The 16926-nt window shown below is 39.0% G+C and overlaps 1 protein-coding gene and 1 non-coding gene across 3 annotated transcripts in view; one reads left to right on the forward strand and one right to left on the reverse strand.

The window, feature by feature from the left end:
- The window catches only part of FBXL7 (F-box and leucine rich repeat protein 7), a 442109-nt gene that overhangs the window by 215873 nt on the left and 209310 nt on the right, over positions 1-16926 (forward strand). The gene's annotated exons all lie outside the window — the stretch shown is intronic.
- Positions 14520-14621, reverse strand: LOC132487248 (U6 spliceosomal RNA). The gene has a single exon (XR_009531546.1). It is a non-coding gene; the product is annotated as a U6 spliceosomal RNA (small nuclear RNA).

Raw genomic sequence — 16926 nt, forward strand, 5'->3', positions numbered from 1 at the left:
CAATATTGATTCTTCCAGTCCAAAAACACAGTATATATTTCTATCTGCTTGTGTTGTCTTCAATTTCTTTCATCAGCATATGATAGTTTTCAGAGTACAGGTCTGTTGCCTCCTTAGGTAGGTTTATTCCTAGGTATTTTATTCTTTTTGATGCAATGGTAAATGGGATTGTTTCCTTAATTTCTCTTTCTGATATTTTGTTGTCAGTGTATAGAAATGCAACAGATTTCTGTATATTAATTTCATATCCAGCAACTTTACCAAATTCATTGATGAGCTCTAGTAGTTTTCTGGTAGTCTTTAGGATTTTCTATGTATAGTATCATGTCATCTGCAAACAGTGACAGTTTTACTTCTTCTTTTCCAATTTGGATTCCTTTTATTTATTTTTTTCTTCTCTAATTGCTCTGTCTAGTACTTCCAAAACTATATTGAATAAAAGTGGTGAGAGTGGGCGTCCTTGTGTTGTTCCTGATCTTAGAGGAAATGCTTTCAGCTTTTAACCATTGAGTATGATGTTAGCTGTGGGTCTGTCATATATGGCCTTTAATATGTTGAGGTAGCTTCCCTCTATGCCCACTTTCTGAAGAGTTTTTTATCATAAATTGATGTTGAATTTTATCAAAAGATATTTCTGCATCTTTTGAGATGATCATGTGGTTTTTATTCTTCAGTTTGTTAATGTGGTGTGTGACATTGATTGATTTGCAGATATTGAAAAATCTTTGCACCCCTGGGATAACCCATTTGGTCATGGTGTATGCTCATTTTAATGTGTTGTTGCATTCAGTTTGCTAGTATTTGTTGAGGATTTTTGCATCTGTGTTCATCAGTGATATTGGACTATAATTTTCTTTTTTTGTGATATCCTTGTCTGGTTTTGGTATCAGGGTGATGGTAATCTCATAGAATGACATTGGAAATGTTCCTTCCTCTGCAATTTTTTGAAATATTTTCAGAGGTTTGGTGTTAATTCTTCTATAAATGTTTGGTAGAATTCACCAGTGAAGCCATCTGGTCCTGGACTTTTGCTTTTTGGGAGTTTTTAAATTACTGATTCAATTTCAGTACTTGTAATTGGTTCACTCATATTTTCTATTTCTTCCTGGTTCAGTCAGGAGATTTTACCTTTCTAAGAGTTTGTCCATTTCTTCTAAGTTGTCTATTTTATTGGCATATAGTTGTTCATAGTAGTCTCTTATGATCCTTTGCGTTTCTGTGGTGTTTAACTTCTCTTTTTTCATTTCTGTTTTTATTGATTTGGGCCCTCTTCCTTTTTTCTTGATGAGTTTGGCTAAAGGTTTATCAATTTCATTTGTCTTTTCAAAGAACCAGCTTTTAGTTTCATTGATCTTTTGTATTATTTTTATAGTCTATTTCATTTATTTCTGCTCTGATCTTTATGATTTCTTTCCTTTTACTAACTTTGGGTTTTGTTTGTTCTTTTCTCCAGTTGCTTTAGGTGTAAGGTTAGGTTGTTTATTTGAGACTTTTTTTCTTGTTTCCTGAGGTAAGATTGAATCACTATAAATGTCCCTCTTAGAATTGCTTTTGCTGCATCCCATAGGTTTTGGATCATTGTGTTTTCACTTTCATTCATCTCTAGGTACTTTTTGATTTCCTCTTTGATTTCTTCAGTGATCCATGGTTGTTTAGTAGCTTATTGTTTAGGCCTCATGTGTTTGTGGTTTTTGCAGTTTTTTTCTTGTAGTTGATTTCTAGCCTCATAGTATTATGGTCTGAAAAGATGCTTGATATGATTTCAGTTTTCTTAAATTTACAGAGGCTTGCTTTGTGGTCCAGCATGTGATCTCTCTTGGAGAATGTTGCGTGTGTACTTGAAGACAATGTGTATTCTTGTACTCTGCCTTCAGGAGGCTCTGAGACACTAGGTCAGAGGAACTCAGGAACATGGGTTTTTTTTTTCTTTCATTAAGCACTCCCAAGTTGGTTCTAAGGTAGGTGTCCTCAAAGCACACGCTGATCATCTTTGAATGAAAAGGTAACTGTAGTAGTCCACCCAGGAGAGAATAAACATCCTTGTCCCTTCCTGGCTTCTGGTGGTGGCCATCAATCCTTGGTGTTCCTTGGACTGTAGCTGCAGTCACTCCATTCTCTGCTGTCACCCATGACACTGACCCTGTGTGTCTCTTTCCTCTTGCTAAAAGACACCAGTCATATTAGATTAAGGAATCTTTCTACTCCAGTATGACCTCATCTTTACTAAACTAATTACCTCTGCAAAAATCCTATTTCCAAATACAGGTCACATTCTGAGGTGCTGGAAGTTAGGACTTCAGCATATCTTTTTGGAAGACTCAGTTTAACCCACAACAGAGGGAGGAAGGGGATGTGGCTAGAATAGTTCAGGGATTCTGAAATCAGAGTCAGTAACTGGTCCAGCATGACTCTCTAAAGGTCTCTTGAGAAACAAGCTAAAATTACAGGTTTCTTTAACCTGACCTCCAGAGTCTGACTTAGGAAGTATGAGATCGTGCCTTAGAATCTGTATTAATTACCCCTCTGCAGGAAATACCCACGTGGAGGAGCCCTACCAGAAGCATTCATTAAATTGATGTTTTATGAATGCACTGGGTAAATAAGTTATGACCACGTAAAGCTTATGCAATAAGCACATGTAGCCACGTGTAATATCTTCACAGTGCACTGCCACCATGTGTTCCTCTATTCTGGCAGAGGCAGGTAAGTGGTGTTCACAGATTATGCTTGTTTAACTGATCACCCCATGCTTTTAAAGAAAATTAAAGCTCCTCTTAACAGCAATTGTTTATAAACTTAAGCACAGTTTTGATGTTTTTGTTTTTGCACTATTTTAACTATCAAAGGAATGAGGAAAATTGGGTCATTCACTCCCATGATGACTGTTTTCTTTTCATTAATAGTGGCAAAAGCTCTTCTTGAAGTGGAACCAAAATGCAAATATGAGCTCACCCAGGCCTTTAAGGATTTCAGGAGGCCATGCATTTGATCAAAATTGCATGTTTAAAAATCCTCCTTTCAGGATAGAATACAGATAGAATATAGATGGACTGAAGCTAAAAGTGCTCTTTGCTGCAGACACACTCAATAATATATACATTGTTAATCCCTGATCATTTCCAAGTAATTGTAGGCTTCTTCATGGAACCAATTTTCTGTTTTGGAGACTAAGATAATTCAAATTGCATGTCTTTAAGTATGATAATAAGTGGAGTCTGCCAGTGGTTGCTTGTATAACCAATTGGATGTGAATGTGTGTGTGTCTTGCAATCTAGAGTTTTGTATTTAGTCCTTTCTTTGGCAAGTGAAGTCACACCAATTTAAGTATTAACAAGTGTGTCTCAGGATCACTGAGTTGCATGTTGAGTGGAATTTATAATTTTTATTATGTCGGCTGTTTCAAATAACACATTTTGAAAAAGCAAATGTGGTTGATATGTGAATCATTTGTACTCAGTTCATAGTTTCCTTTCAGTTTTTTTTACTTATACTTGTGGTCCAAAGGGACTTTTTTCAGTAACAGTGTTATTGTTACTGATCTGCATTTAGTTTGCAAAATTCCATCCAGTATGTTTATTTGCCTCTCTGGTGATGTGGCATATAAAGTGAGGTACAGATTTTTGATGATTCTTGGCACGTCTGGTGCATAAAGTATTTTGCCTAAATCATTATCTCATAGAAAGCATTTTTAGTATCAATTAGCAAATTTTAAACAGGTTTGTATATGGTATGCATAGATCTAGATTTAGGAAGAGTGCAACGGGATGCAGATGAGTCTGTGAACTTTCCTCAGGGTCAGATTGGCGATAGAATGGGAAAACTATTCCTATTTGTAGTATCTTTTTGGTTCTATCCTCCACTGAGACTGAAACCTTGATTCCCAGATTCTTAGAGAAGGGTTGCATATTTTCTTGAAAGATCCACTATTCTTCGTGTCTCTGCATCAATAGTTATCAAAGAGAAGCAGGAGAATCTAAGCTGAATAACACACACATGCCAAATAGTCCAAAGACCAGCTATGGTATTCCACATAAATATTTAGACCTTCACTGGAAAACAGTAGCTTCAGGCAAAGAGTAACATATATATTATAGTTCAGTCTCAGAATTAACCGGCTGTTCATCATCAAGTCATTGGGTTTTCTCACTTTGTTGTAATGGTTTCCTTTTGGCTGCAGCTCATCTTTTTTTTTTTTTTTTTAAGTTTAGAAACTGTATTTTAAAAAATTAATTTATTTTTTAAATTGAAGTATATTTGATATACAATGTTGTATTGGTTTCGTCTTCATCGTCATGCTTCAGTTCTTTCACTGGTGTACTAATTAATTAACGTAAAAATATTTTTCAAATATGATAAATAGTATAATGCAATAAAAGAGCAAAATGCAAAAACTAATGCATAAGGAAGAAAATAAGAAATCCATGGCCTGTAAGACACTCCTCGTGAAATGGACAATTATAATGAAGATACTCTTGGTCTTTAGAATATTTATTCATTCACCATGTATTTACTGAACATTTCTATGTATCAGACATTGTGCTGACAGTGTGGGTTTTGCTTTAAAGACTCACAGGTTGGGAGGAAGTTAGTTAAGTAGATGAAGAAACACAGCATTGTGAAAATACGACCTTAAAGAAAGGAGGGCTGTGCAGTGGAGAACAGAGGCAGTCGTTATTGAGAAGTAAAGAAATCAGGTCTTTGGTTTGCAAAGACCAGGTCCACTCAGATGAGCTCAAATAAAAATGGGGTCATTGAAAGACATGTGGGATTTTCAGAGAAACAAAATGCAGAGGGTGTCTGGTCTCAACAGTAGCCACTCCACATCTGGCTCTCTCCATCTCTAAGTGGTCTCATTCTGCTTCTTTCTACATGTACTTTCTCCAATACCAAGTCACTGGTATTTTATAGAACATACTTTTTTCAATAGGGTCTTCTTTTTCTTCTTTTGTTTTAAATAAAGTTGCCTGCACTCATCTTCAAGGTTGCATTTTATGCTTAACAAATTGGAAATTATTGACATTTCCAATTCAGTCTTCTCTGTAGATCAAAATATTTATAAATAAGAAAATACTCTTTACAGTTTCTTAGGTACCTGCTAAGTTTGGAGCAAATTTTGCTAAATAGAATTTATTCTTAATTCTAATGTTTAGTATTTAAATACATAACTATTTCAGACTGAATGTTTTCACATTTTATTTACAATGTTAATTTTTTCATAGCCTTTTTTTTTTTTTTTTTTTTTTTGCGGTACACGGGCCCCTCACTGCTGTGGCCTCTCCCACTGCAGAGCACAGGCTCCGGACGTGCAGGCTCAGCGGCTATGGCTCAGGGGCCCAGCCGCTCTGCGGCATGTGGGATCCTCCCAGACCGGGGCACGAACCCACGTCCCCCACATCAGCAGGCAGACTCCCAACCACTGTGCCACCAGGGAAGCCCCATAGACTATATTTTTATTAAAAATTTTTAATTTTAAGTGTAGTTGACATACAATACTATATTAGTGTCAGGTGTTCATCATAGTAGTTTGACATTTACATACATTATGATCACCACAGTAAGTCCAGTAACCATCTGTCACCATACAAAGTTATTACAATATTATTGATTATATTCCCTATGCTGAAATTATATCTCCAAGATTTACGTATAACTGGAAGTTTCTACCTCTTAATTCCCTTCACCTATTTCACCCAGCACCCTCCCCCTCCCCCTTCCCCTTCCCCTCACCTACAGTGTTGAATTTTTAAATTGAGTTTACAGGGGTCCTTCACAGTAATGTCAGATGTTTCACCTTTAACAGAATGAATTTCCCAAAATTTACTTTGATTCTATGCACTGGATGAAGAAAACAAAGTTATTATTGGAATTAACTTTATTTTGCATTTGAAGTATCAAATGATATTGACAAAATTTGCATTATTTAACTTTTGAGAAGTTCTTTCTCTGCTCATGGATCCAACATATGGACAGTTATTGCTTCACTTTTTGTATATACATGAAACAACTTGGAACTGAAAATAAGCAAAAGTAATTCAGCAAAGCGTTGAATGGTCTAAATGAAAAGTCAGGGTTTGTGGACTAATGTGATACACCTTGCACAGCCACACATATTAACTTGTCAATTTTAGGCACAGTCTTCCTAAAATAACTTCTAACTTGATAGCAGTTATAATGCTTCTTCAATAGATTGTGTGTCTTATGAATTTCATAAGGTCAAAAAAGTTTTGGTAGAGTGCTGAGGCCAGAAACTAGATAATAAAAATAGGTGCTGATTTTGAAAGATGTGACCCATTTGATTCAAAAGTGGAGTGTTAGAATTTTATTTTTAATAATATAATATTTTATTTCTTTAAAAAAATTATTTCTTTTATTTATTTATTTTTGGCTGTGTTGGATCTTCACTGCTGCATGTGGGCTTTTCTCTAGTTGCAGCAAAAAGGGGGCTACTCTTCGTTGTGGTACACAGGCTTCTCTTTGCAGTGGCTTCTCTTTGTTGTGGAGCATGGCCCCTAGAGTGCAGACTCAGTAGTTGTGGTGCACGGGCTTAGTTGCTCCACGGCATGTGGGATCTTCCTGGACCAGGGATCGAACCTGTGTCCCCTGAATTGGCAGACAGATTCTTAACCACTGTGCCACCAGGGAAGTCCCAATAATGTAATTTTTTAAATAATAAAATTTAATGTGCATTTCAGTCTCCTAAGTGTCAGTGACCTCACTATAATTCAAAAAATATATAGCATTCATAGACTAAAGATACACAGGAACAAATGCAATTATATTTTCCCCCAGAACACAAGGATACAACCAGCTAATATTGAGCAGAGCAGATAAACAAGGTCACACTCCGGCCGTGGCAGGTCCTAAGTGTCAGCCCTGAGGAGTAGGCTGGCGTCTCAGTGCAACTTGACTCCTCTGTGTTCTTTGTCCTTCAGTGCCCTGGGTTCCTGCTCTTTCTGCGGCTCCTGCTGGTTCAGGGTGGAGGGGCAAAATGTGCTGGGAGTCCACTGAGAAGGGTTAACCTAGAGGAGGAAGATGAGGAAGATAGCAGCTCTTTCTGGAAGGGTGAAGAGTTTACCCTTCAGGTCATCCGATTTAAATCTTGCTTGTGCTGCTCATGAACTTGGTGACTTAGGGAAATCCTTCAGTCTCTCGGGATCTCAGTTCCCTTATTTATAAAATGAGGAATTGGCATGATGACCTCTCTAACTTTGGTATGAAAAGACTCCAAGTTCTGGGACTTCTCCGGTGGTCCAGTGGTTAAGACTCCACCTTTCAAAGCAAGGGTCGTGGGATGGATCCCTGGTTGGGGAACTAAGATCCCACGTACCTTGGGGTATGGCCGAAAAATTAAAAATAAATTAATCAATTAATTAAAAAAATAAACAAATAAATTGCACATCTCTTTAAAAATAAAAACAACAAAGACTCTAAGTTCTGTAATTCAATGGCAAAACTCTTTTTTTCCTTCCTTCCTTCTTTTCTCTCTTTCTCCTTCCTTCCTTCTTTCTTTCTTCCTTCCTTCCTTTCTCTCTCTCTCTTCCTTTCTTTCTTTCTTTCTTTCTCGGTGTGTTAGTTACAGAAACTATAAAACAGTAACATATTTATTTTGACCTTTGAATGTAAGACAATTCTTTGAGGTAAAAAAGTTTTCTTCTGAGATTATTGAGGTAGAATCTTTGCATTCAACATAGGGATTCTGAAAGACAATTACAGAAAATAGCTATAATGCAGAACTCCTTGTGGTGATATCAAATCCAAGAATTAGATTCAAATCCTCTGACAGTTTTCCATCTCCATCAGTCATGTCCAAGTCAAGACATAACAGCATTTCTTCTGTTTCATCCCTTAGTTGGAGTTAAATTCTGCTGGAGACTACACTGCATGTTTTTATTTATTTTTTTAAATCCAGAATGCTCTTTGTCATCTGACAGTGCACCATATTAAACTACTTAAAATGCTTTGTGAATGAAATCACATGTCTGAAATGTGGTGTCCGTTACCAGAGCTCTTGAAGGGCAGGCTTGGGTTTAGTCCGTCTCCTTTGTCTTACCTAGTTTCTCAACCCCAGACATTCTTTTTCTCTATCTTAAGATGGAATCTGTGCATAGACAGTTCATTCAGATTGATAGGGTGGTTTGGGTAAAAAAAAAAAAAAATGATGTGGGCAATTTTTACCGGTTCAAATGGGTTAAAAAGAATCATGGTAATCAGAGCTTCAGGGCTGCCCCACCTCTGATTTTGCATTTTCTTTTTCTTTTTTAAAATTATTTATTTAATTAATATTTTATTTATTTATTTGGCTGCCTTCTCTTTGATTGAAGGAGAAGTGCATTGAATTTTCATAAACACGTAATTATCTAACTCCTTCCCAACTTAACATATTTTGACGTAAAATCCTTAAATACATATTAACAATCGCAGCGTTAGAGGCTAAGTACTGTAATGTACACACTTAAGGTCATGTACACAAGAATGTGAACTCACGAGGGCAGGAATTCCTGTTTATTGTTATCTACCTTTTGTCGTCAACAGAGCTTGATGCATGAGGTTGCCAAATAGATTAAATTAATAAATGTGAGGGTAACCCATGTCCACTGGAGGATGAGAACCATGCTTGTTTTGTACATCTCTGTAGCTATAGCCCCTAGAACGGTGTCTGCGTCTCATTTGTTGAGTGAATGAATGGACTTAGGGATTTGGTCCTTGTCATTCAAGTCTTGTTTGGGAGGCAGCTTGGCAAAATATTAAAGAGCAGTACTAATTAGGTACCACAATGGTAAATAATCACCAGACATTCATATTTTAATTGTCAAAATGGTAACATAAAAATTGTTCTAGATATTCAAAATCAGAAAATAATATATAACATGCATTACCCCCAAAAGACTTTGACATTGTTGGATTATTTTTACTTCCTTATATATTGAATAAATCTTTGAGTGCCTTTATGTTCCAGGCAGTATATCCGGTGCTGGTGAGTCAATAGTGAAGAAAAGAGTCGTAGGTCTTGCCCAAATTGAACTCATAATCTAACGGGGAAAAAAGTAATAAATAAAATGTTAATTTTTGAAGGGAAAAATGGGACATTGCGATAGAGAATAACAGAGAATAGCTACTCCAGAAAGGATAAACTATAAGAATGGAACCTTTAAGATGAACTTAAAGGGTGAGAAGGAGTCAGTTCTGTGAAAAGCATCCCAGGCAGAAGTATGTGTGCAAAGGCCCTGTGGCAGCATGGAATTCAGTCACCAAGAGAGCTGTTCTCTATGGGAATAAAGAAAGAGGCAGGTACTGAAGGATTTTGAACAGGAGGACATGGTAAACAAATGTGCCATGATGAACATGATACAATGACATTTTAAGACATTCATCCTTGCTCAAAAGTGGAGAATGGATTCGGTGCAGAAGAGTGGAAGTGGGTGTTTAATAGTTCATCAAAGGAATGATGGTGAACTTGATTAAGATATGTTGACTAAACAATATACGCACAACCTAAAAGTTGAGAGTTATGTTTTATTTGGTGAGAATTTTTAGGACTTCAAGCCCGGGAGGCAGCGTCTCAGGTAACCCTGGGAGAACTGCTCCGAGGAGGTAAGGGGGAGGGCCAGGATATATAGTTTTGCAGCAAAGGGCAGGTAGTCTGAACATCAAAGATTATTGTTAATTAAGGAAGCCTAGGTATCTCAGGTTAAGGAACATGGCGCTTTTCTATGTATGGGAAGATGCAAGAGTCTGGGCTCCCTGAAATTGTTCCTTTAATATGCACCTTAGCTCTCTGGGGCCAGTGTTCTCTTTTCACATCCTGCGTTTCCTCAGGGCTCTGTGGGGAGTGACTGCAGTCTGGTGGCTGCTAGATGGCAGGTGTTCTTTTCCTTCCTGAGTCCCCTCAGAGCTCACCAGCTCACTGTTGGCAGTGGCTGCAGTCACTGATGACTGTGACATCTTTTGTTTACTGATATGGCAGGCAGTATTCCATTCATCAGGTAGCAGCAGTGATGAACACGAGGTGCAGAAAGGTTTGAGGTTGAATTAAAGAATTTACTGTTGGAAAAAAGTAGAAGAGGGTTAAGGGAGAAGGAAGGAAGGAGGAATTCTCCCAGGCTCCTGGTTGAATTCATGGGAGAGAGTAGTGCTCTTTACTGAGATGGAAAATACTGGTGCAAGGAGACAGATCTGGGGTGGGGAAGCATGGATTCAGTGGTGGACAGGTTAAGCTGGAGATGTCTGCCAGATAAACTCAGAGATGTCAGGGCAGAGCATGGAACTAGACTGTGAATGCGGATCTCAGAGGAGGCCTCTGAGCTGATGATATAGACGCGGGAATCTCTGACATGCTGAGGGCACAGCGATGGAGGACCAGCTGGGCATACTAAAATTCAAACCTTCAGTTTACAGAACATCTACCTGGGGCAGTGAACCCAGGAAAGCACTTTTCTCATGCCCCATTATTTTACCCAGTCTTATTTTACCCAGTCTTTCACTCTTACTGGGCTTATACTCTCTCTACTTGCCCTAGGACCCCTGTCCACATGCATTCACTCTTCCTGACCTGGACTCACTTCTTTAGTTCCCTCTCTCACCTGCCCTAGTTTATCCTGTCATCTCCCACCTTTCTGCTCCAGCCCACCCTCCTTTCAGTCTCCTAACCTGGTCTCTCTCATCAGCTGCTTTTCAACCTTTAGACTCTCGCTGTCTGCTACCTACCATATTCTAAGTCCTACAAATCTCTGAAGATGTGGCTTCCTTTCCAATATTATTATATATCTATCAGTACATCAGTAAAAATGAGTCTGCATTCCTACAGGAAGGAGGAGGAAGAAGAAAGGAATGGGGGGGATTATTGGTTATAGGGCATTTGTAGATCAGGTTCCAATTTGCATGTGAATCAGGCAATAGAATTTGTTTTCATGAGATATCTCCCTCAGATTTTCAAGTAATGTCATGAGATAGAAACATTTTTTTTTACTAGGACGATAAGATGCTAGATGATCAGGATTCCTATTAATACCAAGCAGGACCCTGTAGGGCTCCTGGGCACAAAAACCTTTGTTTTTCTCTGTGCACATATCTCATTATAAGTAGCTTTCATTTTTAGTAAAGAATCTATATAGTTTGAAAAAAATCTAAAGAATAAAAATCTAATGTTTTTAAACTGTATGTACTCAGGATGAACACACTACATGCTTGTTGGTGACACTTACTCAGGGATGTTGCCATTTGGCTCTATTTCTGTACAAAGGGATCCAAGGCAAAAGAAGTCGACCAGCTCTTTGCATTTGCCAGGATGAAGCCAGGAGCTTCATGAGGAATAGGAAGACTCTTTGTGATTCCCCAAACACTTTGGAATCAGAAGAGGCACAGAGCCCCAGAAGGCTGCTGTGTGACGACAGAGTTCCAAGAATGTTGTCACAAAGAAGGACTAAGCAGTTGTGAGAAGGAAGGGTTGACCTGTGATTGTCTAGAACCTTCAACATTAAAACCTACTGGTTGGATCTGTTAGGAAATTTTTCCCGGGAATATAATGCAGTAGGAGTCAGAAGGTTAGACAGAAACCAGTTACAGAAATGGGTTTTATTGTTTGTTTCCTAGATCTGTCTATAAACCATATAAAGTGTGTTTGTGGGAGGGGTGTAGAATATGTCTTCCTATCCACCATCCAGTGCTGTGATCATGCAACCTTTCTTAGCCCAAATATTTTTCCTGACCACTCCCACCATCGGACATTGACTTCTTCTCATACTATTTTCACCTCAGTGTGTTGCCCTCCTCAAAGGGCTATACTACTTTTCCCTCCCGTACAGAATTTCCAGAGGACAAACCAGGGGTCTGTCTTGCTCTTCAAGTACTGTGTTGGAATATTTACTGTTCAATCACCTTCAACAAATAATTGTTGAGCACCTACTCTGAAAGTTCTACAGAGGACAAAAGTGTAAATTACAGACCACAAGGATGTTTTTCCATCTGAGCTGGATGAGTCAGGCGAGTTCCTATGCCCAAAACTTCAGGGTTTCTTGAAGCACCTACATGTCCTTCCGTCTTCATGGGAGAGCTTGCTTTAGCCACTGTGGGATTGTGTTAAGTAGCCAGGAGTAGTGTCAGGAAGTTCTTCTCTATGTGTCTCCAACCTTCCCTCTCTCCACCCTGTGTCTTTCCTCTTCTTTCAGCTCTCTCCCTTTACCTTATTTCCTGTCCCACCTCTGTATCAACACCTCCTCTCTTTTTGTTTTTCTGCTTTATCTTGCCGTCTTCCTAAACTGGCCGACAACTATTTTTATTTGTATTTCTCTGCCAAGCTTTGGATATGTATTTCCCGAAAGACCTAAAATGCTTTTCTACTTGCCGTTTCTCTCTCCATTCTAAATCTCTTCATGCCCAGGGGCTGCGTTGGTGTCTGATTAGGCATGATAACCTGTCTGCCCTGGTTTCGAATCAGAAGAACATCAGTTTGACCTCGGAAGACAAATCACAGAGCTACCCATCCTTTCCCAGTGTCGTCTGCTCACTGAGGTGCTTATACAGATAGCCCCATCTCTAGAGATGAGGAAGGGTTCAGACTATCACCTGGTTCCCATTTCTCAGCTAATGGAACAGAGGCACATACCTGTAAAACAAGTAGGTTCGTTTCCAAATGAAAACCACATGTGCTGAATCCCACTGGAGTACTGGGTCCACTCTCTGTCACGTGCCTTAGCAGGTGCGGAAGGGTGCCCTTACCTAATTTTCACTACTAATCAACCCGAGCATTCCTTTACCTGAAAAATTAGCAATCCAAATAAACTTTCAGTTACTGTAGCTAGAAATTACAAACGCTGCCACGCAAGGAGCTGAACTGGAGTGCCACATGTAGCTTCTGATGCCAATAGCACATTGCCTGACATCTCGATGCTGAAGACTTCTCTTTGCCAGTTAATTTTTGCTTTAGGGAATGAACAGTCAGTTATCGGATCCCCTGAACACTTGTATAAATCTCTGAGACAGTATCTTCAGAAGGAAACAGTCCTTTTTTTTCCTCTTTTGCTTCAAGACACTTGTGCCAATAATCAAATGTGCTTTTATTCTCGGTCCTATTCACATGAATCCTCCAACTTATATCTTTTTCTTTCGGGTTTTCTTTGTTTTCAGACCAGAAGAGCACTTTAAGTAAAATTTATGGAATTTAAAAATGCCCAAGGCTTAATAACACACTATTGGAATATTTGAATATAGCTGAATTTACAGCAGTAAAGTTATGTGTTGGAGGGTTGTTGGCAAGGGATAAAGTTTGGAGTTGTCCCAGGAAACATTTTCTCACATAGTTGGTCATTGACTCAAATGGCAAGTGTTCTGGAATCATACTCACATGACATTGGTGGGTCTCTGGAACTAAGAAGTTAGTTCCTTCTCATTGAAAGATCAAGAATGTGTCTTAAATGCAGCACCTGCTGTCTGTAAGATGCCAGAGCCAAGACTGGAGAAGTCCCTGGAGACACATAAGACCTGGGTCCTGCCCACAAGGAACTCACAATCTAGTTGGGAAGTTAAGACATTACATTGTGGTCCCAAAGACATCATTAAAGATGCAAACATTCTCGCGTCTACCTTCAAAATATACAGAGTCAGGGCATTTCTTATCATGTCCATTGCGGCCACCCTGCTCTAAGCCACCATCATCTCTCATCCCGATTATTGCTCTAACCTCCCAAGTGGTATCTCTGTGCTTCCACTGTGACCCTGTTTAACCTACACTCAACAAAACAATCAAGGTGATCCAGTTACAGAGTGAGTTGGATCATGGCAGTCCTCTGTTGAAAGCCCTTCGATGCTCCTGGACCCACTCAGAGTAGAGCCAGTGTTCTTGCAGTATAGACAAGGGTCTACACACAGTCCAGCCACCCACACCTTTTTTGACTCTTTGCTCTCAACTTTGACCAGTTTTCCTCTTGCACATTCTGCTCCATCCACGCTCTCACCCCCTTGCTTATCCTGGAGTACACCAGGAATGTTGCGACCTCAGGGCCTTTGCACTTGCTGACCCCTCTGCCAGGAATCCTCTATCCCCTGATGACTACTCACCCCTCACATACTCAGGTGTTCATTCACAGTGAGGACTTTTTAGACCCCGTTATCTTAAATTGAGCTCTCATATGCACCCATTTGTGCACGGGCCCACACACACACACTTTTTTTTTTTAATTGGAGTATAGTTGCTTTACACTGCTGTCAGTTTCTGCTGTACAGCAAAGTGAATCAGCCATTCGTATACATATATTCCCTCTTTTTTTGGATTTCCTTCCCATTTAGGTCACCATGGAGCACCAAGTAGAGTTCCCTGTGCTATACAGTAGGTTCTCATTAGTTATCTGTTTTATACATAGTAGTGTATATATGCCAATCCCAATCTCCCAAGTCATCCCACACCCCCTTTCCCCCTTGGTATCCATACGTTTCTTCCCTATGTCTGTGTCTCTGTTTCTGCTTTGCAAATAAGATCACCTATACCGTTTTTCTAGATTCCATATATATATGGGTTAATATATTATAAAAATATGGAACGCTTCCTGAATTTGTGCGTCATCCTTGCACAGAGGCCATGCTAATCTTCTGTGTTCCCATTTTAGTATATGTGCTGCTGAAGTGAGCACCACACACACTCTCTTGCTTGCTTTAATTTTTTTCCATATAGATATCACCATATGAAACCTTAAGAGTTTGTGTGTTATCTATCTTTTCCCCAGTAGGAGCTAAGCTAGTTTTTTTTTTTTTTCAGTTTTGTTTACTATAGCTTTAGCACCTAGAATGGTACCTGACACACAGTAGGTGGCCAATAAATATTTATTGAATGATTATTTTTATTTTGAGCATGAGGTGTTATATTAGTTTCTTTGGGCTGCTGTAACAAAGTATCACGAACTAGGTTGCTTAAAGCACAGAAATTTATTGTCTCACAGCTCTGGAGGATAGAAATCTGAAATCAAGGTGTCTGCAGAGCCATGCTTCCTCTAAAATCTGTAGAGGAGAATCTTGAAGCTTCTGGCAGCCTCAGGTGTCAACTTCAGCTGCAGCACTTCAATCCCTACCCCCGTTGTCACATGACATTCTCTCCTCATTTGGGATGGGGTGGGAGGAAAACTATTCCCTTTTATGTCATCTCACCTGCCCTTTTCCTCTAAAATTTGACGAGACTAATATCCCATCAATACAGCTCTGGTCCAGCATCTACTCAGACCAGAAACCTTCAGCATCTATAAGTTGTCTAAATTCTCTAGTCTAGAATTTGAGGTTTTCCACATTCTGTTTGCCACTCACCATCACATAACCTGTGACCTATCTAACTTGTAGGATTTGCTTCTCCCCACAGGTACCCTTTGGTGCATCCCCACACATGTCTCTTCTTATGCTTTTCTTTCAACCCTTCTCTAGTGAAACCATTATGTAAAGATTTTCCTGCCATCTTCCTTCCTAAGTCCAACTTCTCCATCTTCAAAGCATGCATGCAAGATTACCCCTACCTTTTTGATGGCATTCATTATTTCCTATCCTGTCTTTTAGGTATATGTGAATGAAGGTTTTGTCTCCTCTAAATTAGGATGATAAACATACCAGTAGCATTATTTTTTGGTGATAAAACTTGTGAGAAGATTGTACATTTAAATTTTAATAAAGCTTTTGTTGTTCTGAATCAAAGAATGTGAGGTTTCAGATGCAAGAACATGTCTTTCCTCAGTTGTTTTCTGAGATAGCAATACACAGTGATGAAATGAGGTCAAGATTCAGAGGGAAGGGTTTGAGAAAGAAACATTAAGAAATGTGGAGGAAGTTGGGTGGATGTTAAAAAGTCTGTGTTAGGGACTTCCCTGTCGGTGCAGTGGTTGAGTCTTTGCCTTCCAATGCAGAGGGTGTGGGTATGATCCCTGGTGGGGGAGCTAGGATCCCACATGCCTTGCAACCAAAAACGTAAAACAGAAGCAATATTGTAACAAATTCAATAAAAGACTAAAAATGGTCCACATCAAAAAAATCTTTTTAAAAAGTCTATATAATATTTTACATGTAGCCACCTTTGGGTCTCTTTTCAAGCACCTACACTCTCTTTGGAAAATAAATTATTTTACATATTGTGGTATGCCAAATAATGTCCTCTGAAAGGTGTCCCCATCATAATTCCTGGAACCTATGATATGCTAAGTTATGCAGTAAAAGGGACTTTGTGGGTATGATTAAGTTCAGGATCTTAAGATGGGGAGATTATTCTGGATTAGTCTGACTGGATCCAGTGTAATAACAAGGATCCTTATAAGACAGAAGCAAGACAATCAGTCTCTAAGAAGAAGATGTAATGGCAAAAGCAGAGAAGAAAAGAAGGCTTCATGACAACAGAAGCAGAGAGAGATTGAAATGCTGGCTTTGAAGGTGGAGGATGGGGCCATAAGCCAAAGAATGCAGGTGGCCTCTAGATGCTAGGAACTGAATTCTCCCTTAGAACTTCCAGACAGAATACAGACCTGCTGACACCTTGATTTTAGGGCTTCTGACCTCCAGAATTATAAGATAATAAATTTGTGTTGTTTTGAGTGACTTAGTTTTGCAGTAATTTATTACAGTGGCAATAGAAAACTAACACATATTTTAAGGCATTGACAATTAAAAGCAGAGACCAGGGTTTGGCAATCTTTGCTGTAAAGGACCAGATAGTAAATATTTTAGGCTTTGTGGGCCATATGGTCTCTGTTACAATTACTCAGCTCTGCCATATAGCATGAAAGCAGCCAGAGACAAGATGTAAATAAATGGCTGTGGCTGTGTTCCAATAAAACTTTATTTACAAAAATAAGCAATAGACTGGATTTCGCCCATGGGCTGTGGCTTGCTGATACATGGTATAAACCAATGCCTCATAATTGTTTATTGTTTTAATTTATACTTCATCCTATTCTGGAGTCTTATTCC

Source organism: Mesoplodon densirostris, chromosome 3 (assembly GCF_025265405.1).
Source record: "Mesoplodon densirostris isolate mMesDen1 chromosome 3, mMesDen1 primary haplotype, whole genome shotgun sequence".
NCBI lineage: Eukaryota > Metazoa > Chordata > Mammalia > Artiodactyla > Ziphiidae > Mesoplodon > Mesoplodon densirostris.